This window comes from Rhamphochromis sp. 'chilingali' (assembly GCF_963969265.1).
Source record: "Rhamphochromis sp. 'chilingali' genome assembly, chromosome: 2".
In the NCBI taxonomy this organism is placed as follows: domain Eukaryota; kingdom Metazoa; phylum Chordata; class Actinopteri; order Cichliformes; family Cichlidae; genus Rhamphochromis; species Rhamphochromis sp. 'chilingali'.
This window is the reverse complement of record NC_137930.1, coordinates 61,931,834-61,939,653: the sequence shown is the minus strand read 5'-3', so window position 1 is coordinate 61,939,653 and position 7,820 is coordinate 61,931,834.

Here is a 7,820-nt window from a genome sequence, read left to right as displayed (position 1 = left end):
AGTCAGGCAATGCTAAAACTGTATCTGTCTGTAATGCCTATTTTTATATAACTGAATGCTTCTTCTTCTTTTTTCTTCTCTATAGATGCAACATTACATTTTCACTTAAGGCATTTTTAGATAATTTGTAGTTTTTCAAAGAATTCACACATCTCACACATCTTACATATTTCAAACTTTGAAGTTAGGGTTTTGTTTTGTTTATATATATATATATATATATATATATATATATATATATATATATATATATATATATATATATATATATATATATATATATATATATTAAACTTTGCATTGCTCACAGTTCATAGCTTACAGCTCTAAAAACTAGGCATTTGTAAATCATATGCCTAATCACTGTGTCACTGTGATCCACAAGTATGGTCACAAATTTGTTTCCAAACCAACAAAATAAAATAATCAAACAAACCCAAAAACATACATGAGTCAGGACACAAAAAGAAAAATGCTGCTACTGAAACAGCAGAAGTGTGAGGGAAAACAACTGTCACAAACCTGGGGGTCAAAGTGGACTGTGATCTGAAGTTTGATAATCAAATTAAGGCAGTGGTAAAATCTAGCTTCTTTCACCTCAGGCAGCTGCAAAAATAAAGCCAATTCTTTCGCGGCAGCACTTTGAGACAGTGATCCACGATCCCTTTATATTGGGTCATCACGGTCATCATATATTAGTCATCTACAGAGGGTCCAAAATGCCGCAGCTTGTCTTTTAACTGGCACTCGAAAGCTTGAGCACATTTCCCCTGTTTTAGTTTCACTTTACTGGCTGCCCATTTCTTTTAGGATTCATTTTAAAATTCTTTTTTTTACTTTTAAAGCTCTCCATGGCCTAGCTCCATCTTATCTCTCTGAGCTGCTACAGCCTCATACACCCACCTGCTCTCTCAGGTCAGCTGCTCCTGAAGATACCCAGGACTGGGCGTAAACTTAGAGGAGATCGTGCTTTTGCTGTAGCAGCTCCAAAACTGTGGAACGAGCTTCCTTTAGAGATTAGACAGGCCAGTTCTTTATCTGTTTTTAAGTCACTCTTGAAAACCCACCTCTTTACCCTGGCCTTTGACACCACATGAGATGTTGGTTTTATACTTTTTATTTTAGTTGTTTTTAGGTGATTCGATGCTGTTTTATCTTGTTTTTGTTTTAATATAGGGCTGTTTTATTTTTATGTTTTATGTGTTTTATTTATTTATTTTGCTGTTTTCTGTTATTCTATTGTTTTAACTTATTTTCTGTACAGCACTTTGTTCCTGTGCTGGGTAATTTAAAGTACTTTATAAATAAAATTGGATTGGATATCCAATGTATATGACCGACCCAATTCATGTATGTTTTGTATTTCCTCTACAATGGTCTGAATGGTAGAAGCAGGTAGCAGAAACTGTCCTTGGAATTTCAAGTAGAATAAACTTACATTTCTGAGGAAAAGATCTGTAAAATCTTCGGATAATTCAGAATCAACCTCTATTGGGACTAGGGTTGCCAACTCCCTGAAAAATAAATAAGGGACACCTCGTAGCAACCCAGTTCACCCTTCCCAGTGTGGTGAATTTTGTAGCTCTTTTTTTTGTGTGTGAAATTATTTTTTAACCATTTGACTTGAATTTGATTTAAGCAGATGCATATTCTTTGTGATATGACCATATGGGAAAGAAATGATCATTTAGCCATTTATTTTTAGCTCAAAATGACAACATTAACACAGTAAAACAGGTCTCTTTCTTAAACAGAAGCCTGTCATGCTTAACTTTTGAGAATATAAATAAATTTTTCTTTAAAAGAACTCTGTCCTGCTTAACTTAAAATTATATAAATTAATAGAAAACAATAGAATGAAAAATATTCTTGTAACAGTGCACATATAGTGCATTTAGTACAATTGGCTTCAGTTGAGGTATTATTTCAGCTTTTCTAATGCTAATCAGCTGCTCCTGTTTGTAAACCCACTTGCTCCCATGATTACGCATCATAACTCATCGTCATTATTAATCTATGTATTACTTTTATGTATTAGTGATCTATTTGTTGTAATCATCTATCCTTGCAGTTGTTTATTACACAAAATAAATTATATTATCACACTTTTGGCCACATAGCGCTGATATTCACTGCACATGCCCATATTAACCTTAACCAGAGGGTTTAAAAAACAAACCAGTGTTTACATACCATATCTGCTTCTGCCATGGCCTGGTGGACAAAAACTTGGTTAAGGGTTCCCCGAGGTTTCACGCCCCTCATGTTCTTCATGTGCCCACCACTAGAAGCATGCCTATGGAAAAAGTGCACCGGCACACAGTGCAGCGCTTTAAAGGTGTTATCGTGCATTTTCCTAGACAGGTGTTTTCCTTTTCCCATTCCTCCCTGTACTTGACCATCTGCAAAGGTTTTATGTTTCCGTGACATGTGGGCAGTAAAATATGATTTGACTGTGAAAACACGTGTGCGCCCTCTTAGTGGACAAGTAACCTCATGTCCTTCCTCAATGTGGTCCTTCAAGTGAGCTATTAGAACTTTTAAGTCTGTAAACTGACATTCACACAATGCCACTGCGCATTTAAAAGTGCTAAGCGTAATCTTGTCGGTAACAGGAGTGGGAGAAATGTGCTTTCGATAAAAATGCGCCTTGAAAGCCCCATACTGGACAAATGTCTGCCTGCAGTCGGCTCCAAAACATTTAAATGTACATCGCGGCTCATTTCGATGAAGTTTGCAATGAAGTACATAACCCTTCAGTGTCCTCACGGACTTGCCACAAAAATCACAACGTGGCATTGTCTTTAGCTGTTTCTCGTCAATTAAACTGGTGTGTGTTTCGCAGTAAAGCTAGCTAAAATCTTAAACATGCTGCATTAGCACGAACTTTCCAGAAAACTAAATACAACTTAAGGCAAAGCCTGTGACTGAGGAATGCTTTCGACGCAACAAGAAAACTGGCCATGCGAACTATGGTTAAAGTTGAATTTCATGTTTAATGGTACACTTACAATGAAATAGAAAGTTGACAGTTCTGCGACGGTTGCTCTTGACGCTCTCTTGCTGAGCTGAGTCTGGAAGGTTAGAAGTGGCGCTATCTTCTTCTTTGTTGGTTTGGTGGATTACACGCTTCCAAGTAGTATTGCTGCCCTCTGCCGTTGCAGTAACTCAAAGTCAGACACAGCAATCTGTCTGAGACAACAATAATACCCTCCTCATCTGATTTTTTTTTCAATCGGTATAACGGTTCAGTCACGTGACATTGTAAGATTCCCCTAACCCCCCGAATTAAACCAGGTCTAAATAAAAAGGAGTGAGTATCACTACAAAGGTTAACTCAGTGGTCCTAATGCTACAGTTTGATATCAGCAAACACCGAGCGCATACATTGATGTGACACCACAGCCATGCTATCATTGCAAACACTGATAACAGCATAAATTGAATTAAATCGGGATTTGATGAGACCTTCTGAGTATCACTAGAAATATTATAAACAGTCGTCTCCGTACCACAGTTTGCTATCAGTAAACACCGAGAGCATTCACTGTTAGCATAGCACATCCATGTTAGCAGTGTATAAATGGATGGTTTAGCATATATTAGCACAGGTATCAATAAAGGACTACCGTATTAAATACTTTTACTAACCTCAGGCAGATGGACAGGCGCTCTGCAGGTGGGATTGAGCGCCTGTAATTGGTGTCTAGGCGGGCGATGCTGGGACCGACGAGGGAAAGCAGGTCCTCAAACTGGCCAAGTGAAAGGAAATGGAATCGGCCGTCATCCAGGCGCAGCTCCTGGAGCAAATGGTGAAACTCACCAAACTGCTCACGCCTCTGAAGGACCTGATGGACCCAGGTATGGCGAAGACGTCTCTAACGCCGCTGCTCTGCTCTCCACAGTACATAGAGAAGGGAGACTCTCTCTTCAAGCGCTAGCTCGACAGCTGCCATCTTGCAAAGATACCGGTCTGGCACAACTTCCTCCCACATTTCCGGTTCACGCGCATCAAAATATGATATTTTGAGGCGCTATGGATTTTTCTTGGACACGCGTTGAGGTGCGAATGTGCACGCGTCAAATTAGGGGCGTTTTGTTTGCGTCCATCGCGTTCGGTGTGAACACACCGTAAGAGCCATTTCGTTCGCGACCAACCCATCACTAATACTTTGGAGTGTGTACGTGTTTTTTGAGTTTGTACGTGTTTTGGAATTTGTACATGCTTTTGAGTTTGTAGATGTTTTGGAGTTTGTACGTGCTTTTAGGAGTTTGTACGTGTTTTGGAATTTGTACATGCTTTTCAGTTTGTAGATGATTTGGAGTTTGTACGTGCTTTTAGGAGTTTGTACGTGTTTTTGAGTTTGTACGTGGTTTGGAATTTGTACGTGTTTTAGAGTCTGTACGTGCTTTGGAGTTTGTAGGTATTTTAGAATTTATACATGCATTTTGGAGTTTGTACGTGCTTTTTGGTAGTGATGTGCGATACCACTGATTTCCTTTCCGATCCGATCCCAAGTAAAATTCAGGGTGGTATCGACGATACTGATCCGATACCGATACTTTGTACAAAAACGTATTTCAGTTATTGTATCTCAAATTATAGGGTCATAATGATTACAGGACATCGGATTACTTGTTCTTATCGCTTAATAATGCACAGTTGTCATATAGAAATAAAAAAAACTGAAGTTGTGCGCTATTTGAACACATTGCCTGCCTGCAGCACTAAAGGACTCCGTGAGAGACGTCTGTCTCGCCCTTGCAGCACCTGTCCCTGTCCACTCCTCTTCAGTTCACCTCAACATCATGTTCTGTGATATGATTTACTCTGAAGTGCTTGATGAGGTTAGTAGTGTTGCCACAACACCTCCCTTTCTTGCCACATGTATTGCAAACTACGTCTCAACCGTTTGTGGAAGTAAAATACGTCTGCACATGACTCCATTTATGCTCAGCCATTGTTGTGAGTGTGCACAACAAGGGGCTGGACACATTTATACAAACGTACGTCACACATGACTATGACAGGTGGAAGACTAAGTAGTTCCTTCCAATGTAGACAATCCAAATGATATAGTTTATTTGCACTCTGTTCCTGTTAATGATAACCTACAAATTTACCCTAAATTACTAAAATATCGATATTTTAATATGAGTATCGATTCTAGAACATAAATGACTGGTATTGGAGGAATCAATATTTCAGTATCAATCCGCACATCACTACTTTTTGGAGTTTAAATGTGTTTTCAAGTTTGTACGTGCTTTGGAGTTTGTGCATGCGTTTTGGAGTTTGGAGAAGCACGTACAAACTCCAAAACACATACAAACTCAAAAACACGTACACACTCCAAAGTATTAGTGATGGTTTGGTCGCGAACGAAATGGCTCTTAGAGCCGGATCTTTGACGTGAACAACGGAGCTTTTTTTTTTTTTTTTTCTTTCTCTCACCCTCTCTCTCGCACTTTTCCCCTCCTTCACTCAGCATGCGAGCCTTGTGCTTTGCGCTGGGCAGGGGGGGAGGGTCGGTAGTTACACTCAGTAGCACAGGAACAGAGCAGGAGGGAGAGAGAGAGAAAGAGAGCCAGGGACAACAACGTCACATTAGAAAGGTATCCGGTTGTTCAGTCTGACGTCACTAGCCGTGTCTGGACCTAAAATCCGCTGCAGGTCCATATATCAAACGATCACTATGGCATTACTGAGAGTTGAAAAACTGTCTAAAGTCTTTCATCTTTAATAAAATGATCAGCGTTCTGCTCTACATCCAGGCATCCATGAAAACGGAATTTATGACATTTTATGGAGTTAGAAGTTAGCAGGGAGTTAGCTCGCTAGCTTCTATCTAAATACAATATAGCATGTCCTGACTGCTGGGTTTTGGAAACAAATTAAAACGTACAGCTCTGTTATCACTTCCAGCATAAATGAAGACAGAAAACTAAACAGCAGTGACGTTTGTAGGGTTACTGAAGTTGGGCTAGCTGGTATATAATGATGTGCTACGTGACCGCTAGCGACACAGCTATGTTAGCATAATATAAACAAGCTAACTTTTTTCCACTCGATAAAAGTTAACGTGAGTGTTCTCGGTGGTCAGGAACAAATGTAATTGCATGGCAGGATGCTGTAAAAGGACCAAACTTCAGCCAGGAGAACAACTGAGATAATCCATCCACAATACGAGGTTAGTCATTCACATACTGCTGCATGGGATGGGCTGTAGTTGCATCCTAAGGTTTTAAAAACTGAGCCTTAAATAAATGATTAGCGGTAATAAAAGCCGAGGGAGGTCAACAGTGATCACTGACTGTTTTAGGAGCTTTTTGAGATTAAATAGAAGAAAATACATAACATTAAACATGTTAACAACACAACTCCGAAGCAGGTATAAATTCCAAAGCACGTAAAAATTCTGAAGCACGTACAAACTGCAAAGCATGTACAAACTCAAAAACACGTACAAACTGAAAAACGCATAAAAATTCTGAAGCACGTACAAACTGCAAAGCATGTACAAATTCAAAAACACGTACAAACTGAAAAACGCGTACAAATTCTGAAGCACGTACAAACTGCAAAGCACGTACAAATTCCAAAGCACATATTTTGCAGTTTGTACATGATTCGGAATTTATACGTGTTTTGGAGTTTGCATGTGCTTTGTCTCTAGGGGCCACTGTAGAAGATGTCCTTTTGCCATTAATTATGCCAGAATTTTAGTTTTCATTGTGAATACTTGTGTTTTATACTAGGTGATACTGTAGAACTAAAAAGTATATACATATTTTTTATTTGCAGTAACTGACCATATTTACTACTAAGATATACTGTTTTATTAAGCAGCTGGATTGCCTTTATTTATTTATTTTTTACCGTAGTTTTAAAAGTACTGTATGTTTTTGGTGATTAACATACAGTTGTAGATTGTAAATTCAAATGATAATAGCAGAAAAGACTGTTATGCATACAGAATTATTACGTAAGTTATAGGGTGATTAATTGTAAATAATGCTACAAATTTTTCTTGTTGTTTTCAAAGACAATGGGCCATATTACTGTACATTAATGTACTTTAAACATTTTAGCAGTGCAAAAATTAAAGCAATTTACCATTTTTCAATTTACAGTGATTCAACATAAATATTACAATTATCTACTTTTTTGGATTTAATGGTAATTTACCGTTGCCATTTCGCAGTTATTTACTGTAATTTTTATGTACATTTCTTACAGTGTAAGATTATTATCAGGGGTGCACATAAGTGGTCCGCAGGTGCACATGCGCTGTCAAAATAAAAGACGCGCACCAGCTAAGAAGTTGCAACACGCAAGATAAGGAAGATAAGGTGAGATCTTCTCAAGATGTGGAAGATTCTCGGAAAAGTGGTTGCAGGAGGTGAGCTGGCTTCAAACAAATGATTTTCACAGCATACTCTGCACCACATCTCTGAGCATTCATCATTTGTTTGAAGCCAGCTCACCTCCTACATCCACTTTTCCGAGAATCTTCCACATCTTGAGGAGATCTAAACAAACTCTGTCCTCCTCCAGAAAATCTTATGTCTTATCTTATGGGTCTCCACAGTTTCCTTGAGTTCTGCATTGTCTTTTCTAAGCTGTGCGTTCTCCTGCATGAGTTTATCTACCTTACTTTTGACCTCGCACAGCTCAGCACGAAGGCTCCTTATCTCCTTAAGGTGACCATCTTCCTTTATCTGAGCCCTTGTAATCAATGTCTGCATTACTTGATCCACTGTACCACTCAGTCTGTTAAATTGCTCATCAATGTTTGGTACAGAGCATGTCGGAGTCC